Source organism: Electrophorus electricus, chromosome 7 (assembly GCF_041902795.1).
Source record: "Electrophorus electricus isolate QZ-2024a chromosome 7, ASM4190279v1, whole genome shotgun sequence".
In the NCBI taxonomy this organism is placed as follows: Eukaryota; Metazoa; Chordata; class Actinopteri; order Gymnotiformes; family Gymnotidae; genus Electrophorus; species Electrophorus electricus.
This window is the reverse complement of record NC_137503.1, coordinates 14,670,157-14,695,332: the sequence shown is the minus strand read 5'-3', so window position 1 is coordinate 14,695,332 and position 25,176 is coordinate 14,670,157. Positions and strand designations below refer to the sequence as shown.

Below are 25,176 nucleotides of genomic sequence, written 5' to 3'. Positions count from 1 at the left end.
ATCAAGTCTGGGTATCAAAGAAAAATGAGTCTTAATAGTGTCTTAACAATGCATTACTCTGAAATATCCACAGAAGCTTTGAACATAGGTCAGCACGAACAGGACACATCTCATGTGTTACATCACACATACTCTCTGTGATATGAATAATGGGAATTGGAATGCATTAAGTGTAATGCATTATCTGGTAAACATGTAACAAATGTGAGGATGTATTTGGTTGACAAATCTAGCATTGATTTTACTGAATTAAAACCTTACACGAGTCATTATTATCGCCAACTTATTGGATGATGTTATATTGTGATCCCCCCCCCCCCCCCCCATCATTTCTTTTTAATGGTTAAGTACAATCAATTCATGTTAGGATATTGAAAGATGTAGTTCTAGGGCTGACACAAGTTAAGCATATTGTCAAGTTGAAACCAAATATAAAAGACTGGATTATTTATTCTCTTGATTAAGGATTTTCATATTTTCATTTTTTTTAAAAATTCATATTCAAAACTCTCTACAGGGAGCTGTCCTGTCCTATGTTGTCTATAGTAAACTACATGTTGAGTCTTGAATTGCTTTGTGATAATGTTGTACAGGTTCCCACAAGTCACGGCAAATTGGCATTTAGCATTCTTTTTCTCATCCAGGAGTTCATAAAGTTTGTGTACCACTTATGCACATGCAACTACAAACCACTCCACATTCTGTTTACTTTCTGTGATAAAGGTGATTATTTTCTGTAACTGACTGTCATCATTTAGCCAAAAATGATGCAATTTTAGCAGGTGTCCACACTGTGTATATTACCTGACATCACCATATAATACACCAAGCTGCTTAGAGGCAATACACCTCATGCCATGGAAATGGCCCAAATCCATGGTTTAATGTTTCATGTGACATTTGTCATCTCTGGCACACACAGAAGAATGCTACAGAACTCTCTGAGGAAAAAAAACATACACACCAGTAACTGCTCTTCTGGATGCATGCTTTGATCAGCCATCCTTATAAAGTAGAACTATGCAAAAGTATGATAGAGCAAATTGAGGCAAAAAGCAAAACATCAATAAAGTAGAGTGTAGAGGGGAAGTACCTGACATCCACATTCAAAATTGCATCTCAGTTTCTGTGGCCAACAAATACTGGGCTCTACCCAGATCACTTCAGAACATATCAAATCCAAGTCCCATATCAAGTGGGAAGTCACAAGAGTTACAACTGGATTAGTGTCTAGACTTCTCATAGACTCTAGGTTACCTTCCTGTCAATTGTTCTCCTTATGCAATATAGATGTCAACATCTTCTTTACAAAATATTGTAAGAAGCCTTATTAAACTTATGCTCAATGATGTTCCAAATTAACAATATTTAATTAAAGACCAAAAAGTCTCTCACACTACAACCCATTCTTATATCTATGTCATATAAAGAAAGTCCATTCATCTTAACCCATTATAGGCAGGTTTTTGAGACTGTTCAGAAGCTCTAATATATGTAAAAATATTTGTCAGTGCCACTCTTCAACAACAAATCGATTTTTGATGGCCAAAAAAAGAGGCTATGTGCAGCACATGTGTTGCCTGCTGGGGCTCATTTTAAGAGAGAAACAGGAGTTTCTGTGGGTCTCTGTGTGTGTGTTACAGAATTGATTTCAGCATTTTTATTCCTATAGCCTAGTTTTTCTGGCATTTTATTCACCTGTTCCTTGCTGGATAGGAAGCCATACATGAAGGCTGGTCTGAATTAATTCACTGAAAAATCAGCACACTTCATTTGATGTATATGATACTCCATGCAGCTCATGACTCATGGAAGTCCCTCTGTCATTAAGAGTGTATTTTGCCCCTCAAGTCTGACTGAGTGTACTGAGTGGGTGATGAGATGCGATGGTACCAGGTACACACGTGCACTTCACATAGCCTGCTGGACCACATTTAGCTTAATTAGCAGAAGCCTGGGAGAGTTCAGAATCTCCTTCGGCTTTGTTGACGCTACCACATGAGATGTTTTCATTAACGTATCATGAAGCAGGGCCGCACAGTTCAGTTTGTTCCCCCAAACAAATGGATTACGTTTTTAGAATTGGTTAATGCACATTTAGCGGCATACCACCCTAAAGGTGTTGTCATTTAGTTTCAAATGTGTGTGGCTAGCTATCAATGATTTCATTTTCAGCTGAGTGGTTGTGTGTCTTACAAACATGCTGCCATGAGATCTCTAGCAAAAAATGCTCATGTATGCATGTTAATGTGGTCAAATTTAGCAAAAGTAGATGTGGATTGGTTATGTAACTAGAAATAAAAGATACATTTGATGGGCTGACCACAATATCAATCGAAAATTAAAAAGAGAAAAATACAGCTCATCAGTTTTTTGATTAGTCTGAAATCTCAGTAGTCATCTACTTTACACTCTTTTATCTTGGATAATTTCATTTCTACATGAGTTTGAGACAGGAAAGTCAGGTTTAAGATAAGCTTTATGTAAGAAAGTTATACCTGCAAATGACCCTTCAGGCATTTGCTATGCCTTTCTTTAGCATTGTGTCTGTGGTGTGGAACATCTGTCTGACCTCTCAACTCTCTTCCATGTCTCTTCAGTTCCACTTTACCACAGATTGCTGTCTGCCTCAGCAGTCGCAGTTTCCTTTCCACTGCAGGACAATCTTTGATTTCAGCAAGCCATTTTTCCTGAATGACACTATCAGTAGGAACTGCCTTACTGCTGTGAAAGAGTATGTTGTAGAGGGTGAATGCAAATGGCTTTCTGGCTTCAGCTCCGTCTCACTCTTGAGTGTTCTGTTTAAGAACTTGCCTTTAAAGACTCCAACATGTCCCTCTACACTATCCTCAGTAGTGCTGGGATAGCAGGCCTTCACGCAGTGAGACAGTCGCTGGAAAAACATTGGTTTTTGAGGTTGCTTTTCCATGGTTTCCTTACAAAAAGTTCTACTTTCAGTATTTCTTTCTGTTGTCTTTTGTTTCTCACTATGTAGTAGTGTGTATATGCTTAAACAATTAGCAGTACTATGAAACACAAAACCACCAGTTATTTTTAGCTGTTTTATATTGTAGTTACATATTTGTGGTTTTATTACTTTTGTTTAATGTACCAGAATGTACCAGTTGTGTGGTTTTGTGGCTCATGCTCTCTATAGTTGGGTTAGTCATTGATCTACTCATAAGCTGAACAACAGTTCAGTGGGTGCAGCTTTTCATTCTAGAGTTGATTATCCTATAAATGTAGCAATGGTTCCTGGGAAGCCGCTGTCCAAAGTCTCCACTGCTGTACAGAGTTCTAATCTGCTCTTTGATTTTCTGCTTCACTTTGATTTTTCTTCACCATGTAAATAACTCCTGCTGCCTCTCTTTCCCTCTGCCTATAATCTTTTTCCCTGGGAACAGGCAAAACATTTCAGTTAAATCATTTTTCTCTCAAGATGGACTGGCAACACACTTTAAATACATTATTTTCTGTTGGAAAACAACAACTGTCAATCAAAGCAACAGTTACAACTTCATATTTAAATTGATTAAAAGTATAATCAACAATAATAGCTAGCCTCTGTGTGTTGGAGAATGGGAGCCCTTAAGGCTTCTTATTTTCTATTGACTATGTATTTATTCTAATTCAGTGTTTCAGGTTTGAAAAAATGGAACTTTGAATCACCAGTAAACTACATAAATGAACAAACTACAATACACAGACTAATCCAGATATCTTTGGGGTAAGGGGCATCAGGCAAAATTCCCTTTCCTAGACTCTCAGCGATTTTGGTTAAATTCACAAATGAAATAACTTTGGATCTCAGAGTGCTAAAAAATAAAGGTCGCTGGTGGAAAAATTATGTGCAACTCTCTATCTCACTCTCTCAGCATGGGTGTGGGTGTGTGTGAGTGCCTGGTGTCTGTAAAAAGACAACTATCTGCATTTCCACTGGAAACCTATATTGATGCATCCTTACTTCCTCTCATCGGCATGCACCAAACCAGCCAATCAGATATCTGTAGTTCTCATCTGATTTTAAGTTTTTGGCAGTGCTACATGCCCTTAGTTTGCTCAAGAAATGATGATGATTATTATTTTTTTAATGAGCAAAGCCGAATATACAGTAGATGCATATATACCAACAAACCACTGTATAAGTGTGCAGTTAGTGACTATAGCCTATCTGTTGCTATGCACAGTGTTGCACTACCCATCCTTTAGTGCTTCATCAGTGGCTGGTTTCTGACTACAAGACTGCTATTGGCTATATATTTTATGGGTGGCATACAATGCACAACAGTGCCATAGAGTAATGTAGAGTGCAGCACCACTGTTGTGCATGATACACTCATGCCAGCACAACACTCAGTACCATGTCAGTGCCACTGCTGTACTTAGAATGGCTCTCCACCCAATGTCTGGTCAGCAGTGGACTTGGTGGGAAAGAAAATGATCAGTGATGGACAGGGTAGGCATGGCTAACTAATTATACATAAAAGATGGTCTACAGTTTGTAATTATGTTCATAAAAATGCACCTATAACATAGACATACATAATAAAGTGGTTAGTGAGAATAGGTGCTGTTTTTGTAATAAAGCAAGTGGGGGCATGGCTGGGTTAATGCACAGGTTTAACAGACCTTCTGCTCTTGAGTGGACAAAAGGCCCAAAGGTCTTGGGGGGGTCTCTGTAAGATACCAGGGCCAGGATTGTCATTCAGAACACTCGTCTTATGAACAGATTAAATAATATTTTTTTGTGATTGAAGAAAGTATAATTATGCGTATGTTGTCTAAGTGCTAGTGCATGAGCTGATAAATAAAGCTATCTTAGCATGTTTAATATTGATGATTTACTAAAACACATAAAAATATAAAATATAAACAGGCTGAGATGTTGAAACAAATATTTGTTGTTATTGTTATTGTGACTTATTTTTGTTGTTTTGTTGACTACCAAACATATAGATGGACAGATGGATTGACACCATCAGTGTTACCATCAAGGTAATGTTGCTAGCCTAAAATAGCTACTTAGGCTGTTTTCTTTAGTTAGCCTATAGCTAGAATACAGCCTATGCTACTTTAATAACAGAGTATATTAGATAGGTACTGCTCTTTTTCTGATGAGTTATTGTTCTTTCTCTTAAATAATGTATTTAAAATATTTTATAGTGTAATTTTCCGGAGGTCACTTTTTCTTGATGTGTAATTAAAAAAAAAAAACTTTTTTCTTTTTTTTTAAAAAGTGTTTGCATTTAGTCATTAAGTGGAAAGGGGGTGGTGATTTTATTGACATTTGCCCAGCAAGAGAAGACATGGGAGTGTTGTTAAGCCATGATAGTATGTAATTGTATTTACACTGAGCTATTAGAATTTCCTTTCATGTGAATTTTGAAAAGAGCGGGCTGAGAAAATGTATGAAAAAAGTACAGACTGAAAGAATATTGTCTGGTAATTAAAAATTGTTGGTACTATTTATCACAATATAATGTATAACAATATAATATTCTTATCATATAAAACATCCTCTAAATGTGAATGAATATTTTCATCATATCACCATACCTATAAAAGTAGCCCAGTACATTAGATTAAAGCTGAATTAACATCCACTTCAGTAGAAATTTGTCATTGGCTTCTACATAAAATATAAACAGTCTATGGACATGCAGCACATACAAAGTATCTGAAAAAATATATACTACAAATGGACAGATCAAAGGGATACAATAATGTGATGTTTGTGCCAAAGTACATTATCTGCAATTCAGTGATTATATATATTGTATTTCATATATATGAAAGCATTTATGTAAAATAAAATCAAGCACTCATACTTTTAACCAAATTTTGTTGCACAACATAATCAGACCTTCGCCGTGGAGGATCTTCAGTTTGTATGGTTGTTATACAGGCCTTAACCGAAATATCCTCGAACAAAGACATAATGAAGACCCAACTCCATTATCTTGTCTGGATAGTGATAAAAGTCCTGCATTGCTCAAAGAGAAGTGTATTTTCCTAAGTCATTTCTGCACGTACTCTTAGGGATACAGGGTAAATAAGGTAAATACATTTCTTAGTAAATAAGACCAAATGGACTTCCCTGAGACATGGGATAGTGCACCAACATTTCTTTCACTCTAATTTTCTGAACTACCAAAGCACTGTTTTTGAGAACTGAATAGCTTTTACCTAGATTATAGAGGAAGTACAGAGCAAAAGTAGGCCAGTGTAGCAATTTTGTCAAAGTGACCAATCATGATGTGACTTCTTATTAAGCACACTCCTGAAAGTATTTTTCAAGAATGCTACTCATCAAATTAATTGCTGGTTGATAAAAATACTGTTCATTAAATAATTGATTTTCTTACTGTTCAGTGTTATAAAAGAGATTCAAATGGATCTTTGATCTTTTGATCTGGTCATGATGCATTTACCACTTGCAATATTCAAGCTAGCAACCCATGTAGTTTTGTGAATTAATTGTAGTCTTTGTTTATACAATTCTGTTGATATTTGAAGAAAAAATATATATCTTTTGGCAGCAGGCAATGCTGAGGTGCTATCCTCGAGCTGCCTATGACCTGGTGATCATAAGGAACACATGCACATGTTGCAGGTCAAGTGAGTAGTGGTTCTTGTTGTTGGAAAGTGGATGCAGATTGGACATTTATGCATCAAGTAGTATCTATACATTGCATGGTTCTATGAGCCATGCATAATACGGTGTTTCTTTCTAAACATGAGAATTAGATAGTACTACACAACTAATGCTTCCACAACTGGCCCACTAGGCAAAGAAAAGCAGGGATACATTAGGACCACATTTCAAAATCAACCATGAATTCAAATAAAAATGCTATGAATAAGTCGTGTTGGGTTAAACAAAATCGCATGAGGTAGGCATCTTAATTATATGAATGTAATATAAATGTAATACACTTTTAACCTCACTCTCCAACCTAACTGCAAGATTTGTTAAATGTAGAAAAATATGAAATATAAAAAACCTATCTCAGAGTAAATATTTAACTTAACTTTTTTTTTATTGGATGTTTGTATTTCATATCTTCAGGATTATTCTTTTCTTATATATTTTAACATGAATGTACCCCCTCTTCTTCATACCATGAATGGTCATAAAAATGTGCATTAGCCTAGCACAAGTGGCTAGTTTATAACTAGGTATATACCCTTGCTATTTTATGCTCAGGCACAGTTTGTCACGAGATGAGTCCATATCTACTGTAATCAGTTCAGACATTGACACAGCCCTCTTGAATCTTCTGAAAACCTCCCCTGAAATACCTCTAAGAACTGCAGATCTTCAGAGCAGCACTCGGAGATCCTTAGACAAAGGCAGAATTTTTGAGCAGTCTATTCTGTTGTGGACACCTTTGACAGTGCTTACGAGCTGCACACTTTATAGCCATTTCTAAGATATTTGATAAAAAATCCAGTTTTACACTAAAGCAGTTCCAGATTGTGAGTACTGTAGCCTACAAATAACTGAAAAGTGATGGTTTATTTAGGGAGTGAAGTTAGAACAGTTTCCTTTACAGACCCCTAAAGGATTATGTGGATGGCATCTAAAATTAGTCTGATTTTATAATCACAATAATAAATAAAGATTTTCTACAATAAGCATACTAATAAGCGTACTAATACATTTACATTTGGGTTACTGAAAAGTGCTACATTATTATAACACCCACAACTTTTTACATTGTCATATCTTAATTATGGTATTTTTAAAGTAATGGTGGTTGTTGGTGGAAATGTGCATGAACAACTTGGAGAGTGACTTCTTTAAAAATAAATGCGTAATTGAAGTAAATGTTCCGGTTATGTCGGGTATGTGTTAGACTTACCTTGTAATTAAAAAAAGACATAAAAAGAAAAAGCTACTGTTTTGCCTACTTGCTCTTCACGACAGAATTCTGTTACAGTATGGCATCCTCTGATGAAAAATTAATTTAGGGTCTTGTTGAAAACTTGTTGAAGGTATTAAGACTTCAAAAGCGTGACAAAAACATTTTTGAAGACACATTTCATAAGACATCACTCAGGTACACTGTTTGCAAATGGAAGAAATTCAGCTGCTACTCTGCCGTCCTACAAAGATCTCAATAGGTGCATGCTGTAGAAAGCTCAGACAAGTGATAAAGACCCCTACTGAAAGCCAAGGCCCAGGCATCTCATTCAGTTGACAACATTCATGAGCCTGCCTTAAGAAAAATGCTAACGTGTGCTGCTCAACAGGAGGTTACCAGGAGGAAACAGCTGTGCTCCAAAAAAAAATCACTGCTGTTCATTTCAAGTTAAAGTGCCACTTCACCACTGGATGCCACCACACATCAAAACCTCATCTGAGCTGTGAAGTTCGATGAAGAGAATATAATGGCATGGAGCTGCTTTGCTGCCTCAGGGCCCAGAAGGCTTTCAGTCACTGATTAAACTGTATGAAGAAATTCTATAGCAAAATATCAAGGCACCTGTCTGTGATCTTCAACTCACAAAACATGAAATCCTATACAACAGTAAATCCACAATGGAGTGGCACAAATAGAAGAAATTCTGTATTTTATAATAGCCAAACCAGAATCCTGGTGTTAGTTCCATTGAAATGTTGCTTGTGTTCTGAAGTTGACCATTCAAGCAAAATAAGCCAAAACGACACAAACTGAAACAGTTTTGAATAGAGATACATATGCCAACATACCTCCTAACTGCTGTGCAGGACAGTTTAGCAGCTACATAAGTTATTTGGTTGAATCCATTGCCAATAAACATTAGTTACTGAATATAAACTAGTTAAACCTGAAGATACTACATACAAATCAGTTACACAGAAAGACACATAAAGGTGCTAGGCCATACATGTGAATGCATTTTGGAAAGATATTTGGATGGGCTTTATGTAGTGCTGATGCACTTGCACATGAAGAGCAAAGGCCCCTGGCCAGAGCATCTCCTTGACAACATGGTGACAGAAAAGAAAGTATTGACAAGAAGCAGACAGAGTAAAGGTTAATGAGAGTCACCATCATCTTGGTCCCTATATTTAGCATGTGGATTCTTACTCACAGTCCCATTCTTCTAAAGATGAAAGAAAATGAGAGTGTACCCATGAAGGCTGTTAATTTCATCTTCTATTCTATGTGACATGGTATATGCCAGTGGCATGAAATTATTCTCTTCAGATGAACCCTATTATTAAAGTGGAGTGACAAAGCTGATAACGTAGGTGTATCTGCAATTCAGTGTGATATCTATTGCCTGCAACATACTAATCCTACCATCAGTCTGGCTTTGTGTGTGTATGTGTGTGTCTATTGGTGCTGGATGAGTGTGGTTGTTGGTGAGTAGGTAGGTATGTCTGCCTATCTATATTTTAGGAACATGATGTATGTAATGTCTTTGGCATGAGTGTTTATATACCTTTTTGAACATCTTTTTTATTTTCTTATTTCTGTTTCTTCCCAGTCTCAAAGATGTGAGACACATTTCATAAAGATAGCTCTCTGATGTTTTCCCCACTGTATGAATCACCACTTGGTGACACTAATACCTGGTACAGTGAAGGAGAACCTTCTCTCTTTCTGTACATTTGATCCAGATTGTGAATAGAAGGAAAAGCCATCGACTATCATGGTATGTGGTCTTCCAAAGCAATTAGTTCCACTGCAGGTATCAAAGGATTGCCACATCAGGGCAGCAGGATTTCCACTCTCTTTAAAAAACATGAGTCCATATAGATTGCATATAGCTGGTAGTGGTTTGGCTTCAGTCGATTTCTTGTTTAAGCTTTATGAGTCTGGCCTGTGAAGACAGTAAGAAGAGAAATAGTGATTTCTTCAGTCAGTTTGGATGACTTGAAATGGCATGGCTATACACAAGAATGAAGGTTTGAGGTTTATTTATTTATTTATTTAGAGGAAACATTGGATGGCATGATAAACCTAGGATTTGTTTAGAATAGATACAGGTGTAATTGTAAAGGGAAAGATGAACATGAGAAACTTCCTCCGAGGAGACTTGTTAGGGAAGAGTGGCTAAGGAAGAATATATGAGAATGATGAGCATTGTTTAGCTAAAGTAATCACATATTTTATATATATATATATATATGTGTGTGTGTGTGTGTGTGTGTGTGTGTGTGTGTTCAGATTAAAACTAAAATGTAACATGTAAAAATAATAAATTCATTGCAAATACAGCTTAAACATAAATAGATGTATGTAGTTTTCTGCAAGAACAATGGACAAGGGTTTTTTGTGGGAAGACGTGAACATGTAATAAATCATATGTCAAAAATGTATAAGATCCGGTTGGGGGAAGCTGGACACTTAAATGATGAGGCAATACATCTCAGGATGTATTAAGCTTTATTATAATTCACTATCTATGATAAGCATGTTGAAATGCTGCTTTGTATGAAAAGTACAATATAGTTAAATTTGCCTTGATTTGCCTTTGGAAATCAGGCAGTTCAGTTCTCCCTCACCTTTAAGTTATATCTAGTCTTGCTTGTTATCAAAGAAGAGCCTGCTATCTACTTAGGAATGGGATAATCACTGTACTTTGAAGCATCCCTTAGGGTGGTGCCCCTGCATGTGTCAGACCTGGAAGCTTTGACATTTCAGTGGTATATTGTATGGGTGTGTTTTTATCTGAAGACTGCGTCAATATCTCAGAGAGGTGTTAATGGCTTTCTCCAGTGTCCTGTACAATATTGATGGAGGGAAAAATGTGGCTAATAGGAATCCAAGAATAGGCTTAAATAAAAATTTAAATAAAAATGTTTATATGACCACCATATCTCATCACAAAAGTGAAATGACATCAAGCTAAATGACATGAAGCTAAATATAGATATTGTCAAACTGAACATACACCTTTCAATTTGGAATATTTGGAAAGGTCTTGTAAAGTGTTTCTTTTACATTTTTTACATGAAAGCTGTCATGGTTCTTATGCTGTCATTTAAATGCCACTGTGAACAGGAGGACTAGATAAGAATGCAGCACACGTAGTGCTGCGGTCACGGTACTGCAACACCCCCCAAACATCTACCTGTGTGTGTTCGTCCGTGTGGCCATGCCCCCATATGTTTCACACGTGCTCCACGTTGTGTTGTTACTGTGAGCGTATATAAGTCCATTGTGTAAACATTAGTATTGTCAGTGTTTGATCCCACGATAGCCTTAGTGCTACATTGTCTTCCATGTCATTGTATGTATCACGGCTCCTCAGTGCATCCTGCCAAGCCTCCCCACGTTACAGAAACACTGACCCTCGAAGGATGCCAGGGAAGAGGAGCAAGAAGAAGAAGAAGAAGGGGAAGAAGGCATGTAATCATTCCTCCCCAGCCTTTGTGGGGAAAACCCCCATGTTCCTGGGAACTCTCCACACCGGTACAACAGGGGAGAGTGCTCCTGGGAAATATTGGGGGGGCCCTGAGTGTAGTATGGAGTCGGACTCGACGGAGTACTACAGACCCTAGATGGACTATCGGAACTGGTATGATGGTGACCAGTCTCTAGGGTCGGACTCCGCGGGGTCCTATTATCCATACTGGGACTATCGGGAGGACTACGGGGAGTATGAGCAGAGTGAGGAGGGTCAGGACGTCAGACTCGGAGGTCGACTGTTTGGAGAATCCAAAGATGGAGATAGAGGAGGCCCTCCATGAGGATTCCCTGTCTGTCATGGACACATGGTCAGCAGATTCGGAGAGAGCGACAAGCCTCCATCACCCAAGGCTCCACCCAAGGCACATTGCACTAGGATCAGCAAGCTGCCTCCATGACTCACAAAGAAGCGGTGTCATCATCTACTGAGGATACTCTCTCACCTTGGGCACACAACCCCCTCGTGTGCCTGCGCGCAAGTCTCAAAAAGGCAAAAAGGAGGCATCACCAGTGCCCACCCCAGAGGCAGGAAAAACTACTGGTCTGCTTCCTAAGGCATGTGCCCTTAAGCCAGAGAAGCCACCGCCTCCCAGCTCTGCTAAGGGCAAATCCCCACAGTAGTGTCAGACTCCGAACAATCCGACAACTGGGGGAAAGGATGGGGCTCCTGCCAGCTTCCCCGGACTTAATCGTAACCCATTGTGTAATTATGTGCATGTACCTGTCCCAGTCATGGTGTCAGTCTCAGTCACATTTAATGTATCCATCGCTTTGTGTCCCTTTGTGTCTGTGCCTGTGCCCATCAGTGTGTCGGTCCCTGTGTCTGTTATTGTTCTGGTCCCTGTCCTTCCTCCTGCTGTCCTGCTTGCGTTGGCCCGTTCAGCGTGGGTTTCAGGGCCATAGGCCGATAGGCTGGCGCGCCGGGAGTCACGCCTTTGGGGAGGGGCTCTGTCACGGTATGGTCCCTCCCCCAAACATCTACCTGTGTGTGTGTGTGTGTGTGTGTGTGTGTGTGTGTGTGTGTGTTCGACCGTGTGGCCGTGTTCCCCCATGTGTTTCACAACTGCTCCTGTGTTGTTAGTGAGCGTATATAAGTCCTTTGTGTAAACATTAGTATTGTCAGTGTTTAATCCCACGATAGCCTTAGTACTACGTTGTCTTCCGTGTCTCAAAATAAACATTGTTAAATGTATCACGGCTCCTCAATGCATCCTGCCAAGCCTCCCTGCATTACAGCTGCTATTCATATATAAAGCAACTGCTTAGCAAAGGTCATCAGAAAGACTCCAGAGAGTGGGGTGAAGCTTGAGAGAGCCTTGAGTCAGCACTACAAGTGAGCCAAAGCAGGGTCCACACTCATGAGGCAGTCAATGTGCACTTCAGCCCTGTGGTGATTGTTGTATTCAGGGCAGCCGTCCCAGCAGGTGGTAATGGACTACAATCAAAAGAAGCACAACAGAAATCATCTGGTTGGCACATATGACATCTGAGGTGTTGTTTTTGTTTTTTTGTTTTTAAATTGACACGAACGGTGTATTAAGTTGGATTATGTGATAGACATTGTGGCCTGCTGTGTGTTGTCAAGGAAAGTGCCTTCCTCATGATATGTTGTTCTTCTGAGTAGAGAAAGTAGAATCTGAAAGAAGAGCGAGAAGGAAAGAAACATGATTTACATAGCAAGCCTTGCTGCAGATTCCTGGTGGATTTAGCGTGTGTATGTGCTCTGGAGTAATTACTAATCACTTTGAATGTTCATTCTTTGTTAGCCATTAAATGAACTGTATCCCAAAGTGACAGGCTAGTCATCACTGATCTGCATCCATTTATTGTTGTGGCAAATATAAAGATGAATATTATGCCTAAATTGTTCTTATTGTGGAATTAGTCATTTTTAATTTCATTTTCCACCGATGTAAACGCACTGTTTATTTCAGGTTGTTGTTTTTTTTTGTTTCTTTTTCTTTTTTCAATAATTCTGTCAAGCCAAGTTCGGAATTGAAAGCTCTGAACCTTGTGTGCTTCTGATTAGGTAATGCTATGGTATAATAGTATCTTCATCTATCCAGCCCAGACTCCCATCATCCTCCATTCCCCCATGTTATTATCCTCATCACTAACCCTTACCTAAATTAAAGCTGTGCCTTACATAACTACAGCTTTGGATCCTGTCTCTAAACAAATGAAAGAGAAAGAGAGAGAGAGAGAGAGAGAGAGAGAGAGAGAGAGAGAGAGAGAGAGAGAGAGCCTGTAGGAGAATTCACTCTTACACTGCCACACTTAGCAACAGCTTCTACCCCACTGGGCTATGGGAATATTAAGGTACTAATTACAAAAATCAATACCCCATTGCAACTATATATTGTAGCATCAGTGTTGAAGAACACTTAGAGGATTGCTCAAGGAAAACCACTTTATTGCAAAGGCACAGCCTTTAACAATACTTGCAGACAGCAAAAACAAACAGAAAGGGAACTACTTTAATGGGGAAATGGGAGAATGTTAATTGACAAACTGCATTGTACACTGACAGTAACACATACTCACTAAACTACAAAGACACACAACCAAGATGAACTAATATGCACACATCTCACTTATTTATGAAGAGATTTTTAAATGTTAAATTTAATGAAATAATATACTGTGGAGAAGTGCACTGCATCCTTGGAACCCTCACCTGTGCAGCCCACAGTATGTGGAGGATGCTTATATATAAAACATACTGTGTTGCTACAGATTTGCCAGCTGCACGTCCATGATATGAATTTCTTGTTCCATCACATCCCAAAGGTGCTCTGTTGGATTTAGATCTGGTGACTCTGGAGGCCATTTGAGCACAGTGAACTCATTGTCATGTTCAAGAAACCAGTTTGAGATAATCTGAGCTTTGTGACAAGGTGTGTTATCTAGCTGGAAGTAGTCATCAGAAAATGGATATACTGTAGTCATAAAGAGATAGACATGGTCAGCCACTATACTCAGGTAGGTTGTGGCATTTATATGTTTATATATGTTGTTATGCATTTTATTATTCTATGAATAATTACAGAAACTGAACTGAATGTAATTGAAGGAAGTAAGACAAAGCACTGTTTCTGGGTGAGTTTATGCTTACTCCCCTTATTTATTTGCTGGTATCTGGCAAATCGTATATTTTTCTAGTAATGTGTGATCATTTTTTATGTTCAGTTGTGAGAAAGACTATAAGTGAACAGTGTGGCTGTGGTCCTATTTTTATATTAGTACATTTACAAACCCACCGATTTTGGACATAATTTAATTTCCAGCATCGGATATAACTTGTTTACATGTGCTGAGCGAATGGTAGGTTTTCTAAGATGAAAATTAAACTATAGGTTTAGGCACAAATGGCTAGCTATGTGGATGCTGAAAAACTGCATGGACTTCAATGCAAAATAGCTTTTGCATAGACCTCAATGCAAAAATAATAGCCTAGCATTGAATAACTTTTTGTGTTGTTCATGTCAGTTTAGCCAACACTGGATAGGGATTTTGAAAGTTTACCAAACATTAGGACCACCCATTTTTACAAAGAGAGAAATTCTGGTGAAATAAATTACTTATTAATTGATCTTTTTAAAAGTATTCATAAGACACACTTTGTAAATGTGCATTTTGAGCCCATAAGAGCAAGACTAACCTAACTAGAAACAAAAGGTTATACTTGGTTTTGCTGGCATTGTGACCACTGAGTAAGGGCATTTGAGGCAACAGTTGTTGAACTGGTAGATGGTTAATGGCATGTGTTGGACTGGCAGCTGGTTAATGGCATGTGTTAGCTTATTGTATGATAGGAAGAGTTTGGAAGGCCAAAAGGTGATGATGAAGCAGCATGGTGCATCTTTTGCTAGTCAACCAGATGTGCTATACCTCATCTGATTAGGGAGAGGTAGTGTTCCTGATTGTCTAGGCTATCGTTCTATCACTTGACTGGGCTATTGTTTAAGCACATATGTGTATTGTTGATCCTTAGCTGCTGCCAGATCTTGCCAAATGCATGTCCCTCAAAATTCTGCCCCTATCACCAGAATAATACAGGCAGCTAATACAGGGTCACTATCAGTCTCCCACTACATCTGGTGATGGTCTGCAAAGGGCAGAGCATTTGAAGTGTGACCATGGCAGAGGATGTTTGGCTGCACCCTTCATTCCAACAGCCTTCATGCTAGTAGCACTTTATGACCTTACAGGGTCAGTGGGACAGAGTTTTAGGTTATACCATATGCAAGAGCAAGCAAGACATGTCTGTGAAAAGGTTAGCTAGCTGAGTTTGTGGTACATAATGGGTGATACCCATGAGAGGCATTGTCAACCAAATCCAGTACTGTAAAGGTTCATAGGCATTTTAGAGATAAGGGAAAATTAGTTGTTATTGGCATGTTATTGTCTTTTATTTCTTTTCTTTTCTTATTTTTTGAGAATTTGATGTAAAATGTAAAATGAGGCATTTTACATTAAACAATATTGTTAAGTGTTAAGCTGGAATGAAGAAGAAATGCTATCTGTTTAGTTTTTTCGAACTACCCAAAAATAGAGGCTAGATCAACAGGTAAAGGCACTTTCACTTTTCCTGTATATTAATATGTGTTAATTTTATCAATACAGTAAGAAAGTTTGTCGCTCATGTTTTAAGTGCCCCCTAGGTAAAATATTATAACTAGAACCTTTCTTCTTGTGGTACAAGTAAAGGTGAACCTGTTCATTTTTCCCTAGTATTCCTCAATGCCACTACCATTTGTAGTACAACTGAAAAACAATGCTTGTATATTGCCAACAGTTGCACTAAAAATGTTTTTGTACTTTAGCCCCACTTTCAGGAGAGGCATGGGGAAGTGGAAACAACCAGTTCGATAGAAACAACAGTCATCGTTTAGTTCAAATAAAAGATCCCTAAGAAAGTCTAATTAGTCTACCTGTTGTGAGTGCATGTAACTTTGAAGATAATATCATTGCTCTATCCATGTGATTGTGATAATGTCACATTTTATTTTTTTCTACTTTGCTAAATTGTTTAATATCAGAATCTTATTTAGTAATTCATTTATTTTAACATGCCATTTATGGACAAAGGAAGTAACCATGTCTTAGTTTTGTTACACTCAAAGAAACTTTGGGATCACTTTAATCAAAACATTTTTGATAAAGAAATAATTTTGGGGATTCAAATACCCAAGGTTACCCTATAATAAAATGGCCTTGATGTTCTGGATTTAACAGTGTTTTTTTCTAGTTACCATGGCATAGAGCTTTGTTATTGTTCATTTTCCTGTTATAATTACATTGTTGTAAAGGGAAACCACTTATCATTCACATTTTGGAGCTATAAATGTGCAGTTAGTGTGCAGACAAGTGACTTATTCCTCTGTTTTCCCTTCATCTGAGCAATTTAGTGATAGAGATGTCTACACTGAATACCAGATATAAAACAAAAGAATGAGATGGAAACATTTATTTTGGAATGGGAGGTGTTGACAAATTCTTTTAAAACATTAGATGTTGTGATGGGCTCTGGTGAGGGTGGGTGTGTGTGGTGATGGTCAATGGGTGGACCCAATTTTCAAAATGCATTACATGGTCTAAGGTATTACATACTGTTATCCGTTCAATAGTGCCTGTAGAGCCAGATGTGCAGGTACTAGCATAGAAAAACCTGTAGGGGTCTCTAGAGAATCATGGATAGACTAGACCAACAAAAACAGAAGGCTTAAAGCACACAGGATTGCTGAAAATACACCAGTTAACAAGATAATAGAGTCATAGCTGCACAAAGAGAGAGTGCATTAATAAAGGATGCAGACTAACAGGTTGACCAGTTTGTCTTGTCTTCAGTGGTTTGTTAAAACTGAAGGTCTGACATCTGCAATGTGTCTATAATTGGAAGCTTACTGCATTTATCTCCAGAGTATAGGTCCATGTGGCATTTACAATAACATGTACTTGATTGAGGTTTGGAAAAGAAAAAACATAAGTAAGCAGGCCATAAATAAGCAGTGGAGCTTGAAGTAAACTGGAAGATGTGGTATACTGGGATCTCCTTTCACATAACAGGATGCCTCTGCATACTGGAGAAGTGGACATTTTTCTTTATAGGTGACATGTCTGAATCGTCTGTGGGCTAAGAGCAGCTTATATGCTCTTATATGTTAGTGTGGGTAAAGAGAAAAATATTACATGTTTCTGAAATTGGACAGTATAGATTTGCTGTGCTTGACATTCACATGCTACTAATCAGTGTAGTACAGACACTTCTCAAGGAAGCCGATGAGCTGGTATGTCACCGCAGGCGTGATGCGGCAGATCTGAATGAGTGCATCTCACATTTGTCTTTGTAATTTTCATCATCAGAGAAAATAAGCAGGCAGAAATGGTGTTAATTACCTTCACAGCATGCTACAGAACAGCCTGCTATTATGATGAAGAACTGATCCAAGTTGCATTAAAAATGTCATTTTGAATAGAGAGGTTAGGAAGGTTGCTTTCTCAGTATATTCAGAGTTACTGATTGTTCATTGTCTACTTGAAAGTTGTAATCACTAACAATTCTAGACGATTATACACTGTCAGCAGTATCGCGTTTTAACCTTTTCTTTCAACTATATGGAATCCAGTTATGTCACACACTTGATTTGACTAACATTTTGTCATAATGTTCAATATAAGTATGTTATAAATGGCATATTTCATGTTACCAGATCATGGTTTTCAATGCTGGGTCTGGTATAAATCCAGATAAAGCACAATTAGTTCAAATGGACAGAACTGCTGTTGTGCTGAGCGCCAATTTACAGGGCTGATGTGGCCAACGGGACAACAAACCTGCTGTTGAAAGGGAAAAGGCTTTAGACTTGGCACTTGGTCTACAGTTTCAGACAGAGCCCCCTCTGTTTTCATTAAGTCTGGCCTCTTCGGTCAGGGGAAATAATCTATCTTACTTCAGAGTGGACCTTTACCAACTATCTTTGGAATACCTCAAAAATAATATTTTTATTAGAATTTAGATTATTTACATTTTTGGACTATTATTTAAATTTTTGGAGTGAAATATTGCTTATGTTGGTTTTGCTAGTTGCTATAGTTAACAGATAAAACATGAAGTTATTTGAGCAGGCATATAACATTTTTTTATAGACCTTTTGCTATAACCCCTTTTCTAGTTTAGTTTGTGCTGTCCTTTATATGGATCACAGCAAGCAATTGTTGGCATTACACTTTAACATCTTATTGGCCAAGAACTCACTTAATGATAAATCTGAGCCAGTGAAAGAGAAGCACTCAAGGACAGCAGGTGCATACTGCACCTGTGTAGCAACAGCATGCAGTTACTTGGCAACGGCAAAGGCCACTCAGCCATTAATAGTGAGACTAAAATAGCTAAGAAAGTGAATCTTGTTTACCTCTCATTACATTTTAAGACACCACTGGACATTCTGGTAACAAATTGGAAAACAAGCAATTTAAAATGACTAGCAGAGCACTAATAATCTCAGGAAATAAAAGGCAAGTTGCCTTTAGCTTTGATCCCAGCACTAATAGCCCGAAATGGTGTGACTTTGTGGACATATCCCTCTGAAAAAAAAATCTGTCTTTGTTAAATCCATAGACCTTTCCTGAATATACCTTTGATGTCTTCTGGCTTTTACTGGGATAAATCTTCAGTTCGAGTAATCTTTATGGATATTTTTAGTACCCTAATTCTACCATGTCTTGTTTGCGAAACTAGTGTACATGCAAAAATGATAGGAATTAGAGTGAAAGCCCACAGCGCTGACAGCATCTTTTTACAGTACCCCCCACCCCACACCCCCCATGCTATTTAAGAACCATGATTGGAGGCAAGCTTTAGGTCTTAAAGGGAAACCAGACAGGGTTGTTTTGTATTTGACTGATCATTTCCATTACTCTGCAGTTAACTACTCTGCAGGCCAACAACGATATGATAGACACAGAATATATTTTAGTAATATTCTGTAAAAGAGAGAGTGAGGTGTGAGAGTGGAGGGTGGGGTGAAAAGAGTTTCAGCTCAGGAGGGCCTTCACAGATAAGCAAGGTTCATTCAGCTCTCTTCTCTAGCCACGGAGTGGGGATGAGAAGAGTCTAGATAGCATAGCACAATGCCAGTGCAGCCTGCAGTGACCATGGAATACTGATGCAGGCTTAGAACTAAAGCTGTGCGTGTGTGTGTGTGTGTTTACATTTAGTCATGTTTGACCACTGAGCAATAAGTGTCTTTTAAGTTCTAAGCCTGTTTTTCACTTGCGTGGAAGAATAACCATACAAGACCTAAACAATTTCAAACTGACATCTTCTGTGCAGATGGATTCCTGTTACACCGAAAAATAAACTCCCTAATTGTTTAAAATGGACTTCACTATGAATCACTTTTAAATTTCTTTCCTTCCCAACAGTTGCTTTTGCTCAGTCTAACTTTGCCCAGTGCTACAATACACAGTTGTCCGTTATTGTTTTTTATTGTTTTTTTTATTATTTCTTGTCCATTTTTATTGCACTGAATTATATTAGGATAACCTTTATACTATTAAAAGTTTATCAAAAGAGACACTGCCATTATGAGTCCTGTTGCGGTATCTAGGTGTTTTTGTATATGGGAGACAGAAGCTGACCTTTTTTTGAATGTCATGCCTTATGTGGTTTCTCTGGATGGTGGAGCATTTCCCTCCTGATCTCTTCCTTGGTATGGGCTGTCACTCACTGTCAGACTGCATTTCCCAGAAGGCTGTGGGACTTGTAATGAATCGCTCTAGAACATCCAGGCTTTGCATAATAAACTGGAGGTATTAAATATAAAGAGGCTATAATTCTGTATATAGTCACTTGATATAGACATATACATAATTCTGAATTAAAGGTAATGGTCTAAATGTTTGTGTCATTGCTTTATTTTCTTTTCAGTATTCTTGAGCCAAAACACAAACAAAAAAAAGATTTATCACTGACAAAATACTTATTGAATTTTCTGTATAAATGGTTAATATAATTTACTAAATTAATTTACTAATAAATTACAATAATGATATTAACAACAGGAACCAGACAGTATTATAGCTTCTTAAACAAGAAAGGTATTAGTTGCAGAGAGCTAACATGTACATTCTGTGTTCATTATAATTGAATGTTTTTGCACACCAGTGTCAGTGTAGTTGTTGTGTGTAAATGAGACTGATATAAGACTCTTTAAAATGGACAAATGGAGGATGTTTGCAATGTGTTAAATAAAAACTCACTTTAAGGCTGAAGTGTCTTCACAAGCTAGCTTCTCAAGGGCAGTGGAAGGGTGGAGACATCTGGTGCAGAGAAACAAATTAGGGTTGGTTCAAAGTTTCAAAGAAAGGAGAAGAATTGTTTAAAACCTCACATAGAAAGATTTATAGAACATTATGTAAGGAAGTATAACAAAATGTAGTAATTTGCTTTGTTGAGAGAAATTGGCATACAGTCATTATTTTGGATGCCAATTCTTTTCGTAATTGGATAAAGGTGAGAACATGCTGTACACAATTATACCTCACTCTATGCCAATATAAATAAATACTCCAAATCAATAGTCACCAAAAACATGAAGGTTATGATCAAAATTATCTCTATTCTCTCATTCACATTTTGCTATTTGGGTGGGGGAGATTTAGTTTACTAATTAGTAGTAAAATATATGGAGCAATAATGTATTCTGACACTTTGTCAGCAATAACCTGTGTCAGCATTAATAGTAGCAGCACAACAACTTTGATTGCTTGTATCAGCAGAATTATCCACCAAGGTGTTTTGTTGACAGTAGTGCTTTTATTGGTAATGTCCTATCCTTGTGAAATAGCCATAAATGAGGTTTTTTTTTTCCTATTTGAACAGATAATGTCAGTCAAGAGACAAAAAACAAATGAAATGACACTAGATGACATAAGGTGTGAAACTAAATTAAACAGTTAGCTCTCTACTGCCTGAGATTTTGGTATAAATTCATTTTGGTATAAACTCAACAGTATGGTGTTTACTACATGCATATTTTGTTGAAGTAATTGCAGTGCCTTCAAAATCACTCTGGAAATGTAATTTACATTTTCAATACTTAGTGAAAAATGGCTGACATGCATGATAGTGCTATACAATACATATAAGGTTTCCTTTTCTGTCACACTCCTAGACACACGATCATGGTCTTAGTTTTCCCAGGTTAGAGAGTTGTTTATAGCATTTATAATGGAGGGGACAAAACTGTTAAGGCTTAAGTGTCCTCTATATCTGTGGTCAAAAAGAGGGGTTGAAGTAACAGTGAGTGTCCTTGGTCATTTACAATGTGCTTGCTTTGCTGTGAAGGAAGAAATGAAGTCAGATAAATAACAAGTGAGGAGACAAATTACTTTAGTGGTTATATCGGTGAGCTTTTTAGGAGTTTGCTCAGGTTTGAGACTGTAAGTGTACTGAAGAAACAGATATTTACACATAAGTTACTACATTAGAGGAGGAGAGGAGGTGGTGGGGGTGGGGCTGCATATGAGAAAGAGAAATTGAAATGTGACCTTACACCATCTGCTTGCTATCCACGAGTCTAACCTGCCTCAAGCAAACTTTTCTTCCCCACGAAAGTCAGAGAGCTGACCTGAGAGCAGCATCATGGACCTGCACCAGAGCTTGAGCACAGAGATGCCAGCATGTGGTACTAACTGAGGACAAGCAGTGACAGCTGAGGGCCATTGATGCAAAGAAGACAAACGAGACTCCTGTATCATACCAGCCCCACTCTGTCATTCCATTCTGACAAGAAACACTGGTCGAAAAAGGGAGCTGGAGCTCTTCGGTCTCGGCTGTCTCTGGAAGACCTCCCTGCTGTGAAGCGGAACCAAACTCTCCTTGTAACTTCAGCCATGTCCGCATGAAAACCACCAGCAAAAGTCTAAATTAGAATTTCAAATTTTTTCCACTACCCTTTTATTTTTGTAGCCATTCGAGTTCATTAATATTAATGCTGTGATTTGCATTTATAAAGATTGCCAGTTTTGCCACAGTTAGCTCATTCATGCTTGCAGTACATAAACTCAAAAGACATAAATACTCTACATATGCTCTGTATATGGAACTGGCAAACTAGGTCGAAGTCACATATGAATAAAAGAAGTGGGACATGGCAAATAATGAAAATAGAATGAAAAGGATATCAAGCAGCAAAAAAGCAGCATATCTGAAGGACAGATTTTTGGAATGTACACCAAAAAATTCATCACATCGCTAATGTTTATTAATATGTTGCACTTACTGGGTTTTGCCAGTCATCAGAGCCAGAGATAGCTGAAGAAACTGTTTTTATGGCAAAGGGGTCCTATTATATTTTCATTACATTTTAGAATATACTGAAAATATTTTTCTCTCAAAGATTTATGGTATAATCATTTTAAACTATGCAGGTAGCTAATGGTTTTTTGTAGTTTGTGCAGTCTGGGAAATATAAAAGATTAATGCAAAGTTTAGCACAGATATTCAGAGATAAAGAAAGGTATGCAAATTAACACTATAAAGATATATATATATATATATATATATATATATATATATATATATATATATATATATTACACACAAACCATCACTTTTTATATTATGACTAATTGTACTGAATTGTCTAGTTTACATGAATCCATCCGTGGTCTGAGTTCCTGTTTATGGTCACTGCTATGTCTGCATTATATTAATCTAGGCCTCTAGAAATATGGTCAAATTTAATCTTGGATAATATTAATCCAGGTCTCTAGACTCATTTACCATTTGCACATTAGTTGCAATGTCGCCGTCACTGTTTACTGTCACTCTACTTCATTGTCTTTTGCACTGCATAATGCTACTTGCTATTTTATACTTTGTTTAGATATATTTCTTAGGCTTTGTACTTTGACTTTGCTGAATAACAATAAAGTTGAATCTATCTAATCTATTGTAATCTAATCTAATATTTTATATTCAATCTGTTTCAAATTTGATGACCTGACCAGCAGGTTGTCCATCAATAAAATATCTTGTGCCAGAAAGCCACATGCTATGCATACAAATGCAGATTTTGTATCACATTTGACTCACGGTGAACATTTTATTGTTTCTACCATGGATCCTGAACGAACCACCACAAGATTGAATTTAGGGACACATGCAGAGTTAAAACTACAGAGTTAAAACTGCACCTCTAAGATGCACCCCCCCCCCCCCCCCAATAAAAACAGAGTGTGTTTTTAATGCTGTTTCAGAGGCAAGAAGTGTTTAGGCCTTCAGGCTGTTATTACATGGGTGTTTCATGTTGAAATGATAAGTTTCTTATTCCTGTTTCTTTACTGACTCTGTGGTTAAACAGCATGTTGAAATTTTGCTTCCTTGAACTTGGATTTCACTTCTTAATTTTGCTATTACTGTGCTATTACTATCTCCTATTTTAATTGGAATCTGTAGTACTTTTCACAATTTGGAATAATTTGTAATTTGCAATTCTTCTTCTTCTTCTTCTTCTTCTTCTTCTTCTTCTTCTTCTTCTTCTTCTTCTTCTTCTTCTTCTTCTTGTTTTTATGCATTCTCAGTGCACAACATGTTATAGAAAGAGCCACTGTGCTTCATAGTTAATGTCATGGTTCTGTTTGTTCTGTGTGTATCCACTCTCATTCAATTATATAATGCTATTACATTTCAAACAGGAGGCAATTGAATTGGAAGATCAACATGCAAATTCCTCTGCCCTGGCATTCACAAAGACATATGGCCAATGTAATTTAATTTCTGTCCCTGTGTTTGCAACTCTTTCCATGAACACCCACGGAATTGCCTTAGGTGCAGCAGTAGGGAGGGGATTAGAAACCCAAAAGTGGGCCCTTTCCAAGACAGCCAAGAGAGGGGAGGAGGATGTCAATGGGTGAAGTGCAAAAATGTTATGTTTGTCTCCTCAAGGCGCTGGCGGATAATCCGATTAGCCATCTCCTTGCACCGCAGGAAGCATTTTTTGAGGCAGGCGCAAAGTCAGTACAGGACAGGGTGGCACTTTGCCCTGAGGAGATGCTGTCACAGCCGGATTCAGAGGGGGTCTGAATGTTCAAGGGGCTTATTTTCGGTTATGTGAAGAAATGGAATGACTGGAAAATGAGGTTCTGGCCTATGCAGGGCATCTGATAAAGTAAATTGGGTTTAGCTGTAGTCAAGGCATTTGTGATAAGGTGTCATTATAAAGTTCTGCTGGAGACACTTGCACAAGATCAGCAGCAATGGTCTATGCCTGACCTCTTTCTTCATGAAGCATTTTAAATTTGTTTGCTTGAGCAAATTGTGAGACATTAGATCTCCTGAATATAACATTTTGAACTTGAGATGTCATGGCCTCTTGAGATTTCAGATACACCACTCTATGGTTCCTGCTGTGTCAGGATCTAGAATAGGCCTGGAGTTTTTTAACTGGTGTGTGTCACAGGATACTGGTGAATGTCAGGTGAGGAGTGAGTCATGGTTCTGATGACTAACCTATTGTACTAAACATAGGTAGAATTCACAGGGACAGGGGGAACCTGGACCTGAACAACCCCCCCCCCCCCCCCCCCGACCCCACCTGCAATATAACATTGTAAACATAACTATATAATTAAAATAATATAACAATTCATTTTTATGACACAGTGGTTTAGTCCACAGTGGTTTAGTCCATGCCTACCATCCCCAAACCCCACATACATTAGTCCTCAGAAGAAGTGTCTGTGGAGCAAGCAAAGAAGT

The 25,176-nt window shown here is 37.9% G+C and overlaps 1 protein-coding gene across 1 annotated transcript in view; it reads left to right on the top strand.

Moving 5' to 3' along the window:
- lrrn1 (leucine rich repeat neuronal 1) overlaps window positions 1-25,176 on the top strand; it is a 71,345-nt gene that overhangs the window by 5,493 nt on the left and 40,676 nt on the right. The gene's annotated exons all lie outside the window — the stretch shown is intronic.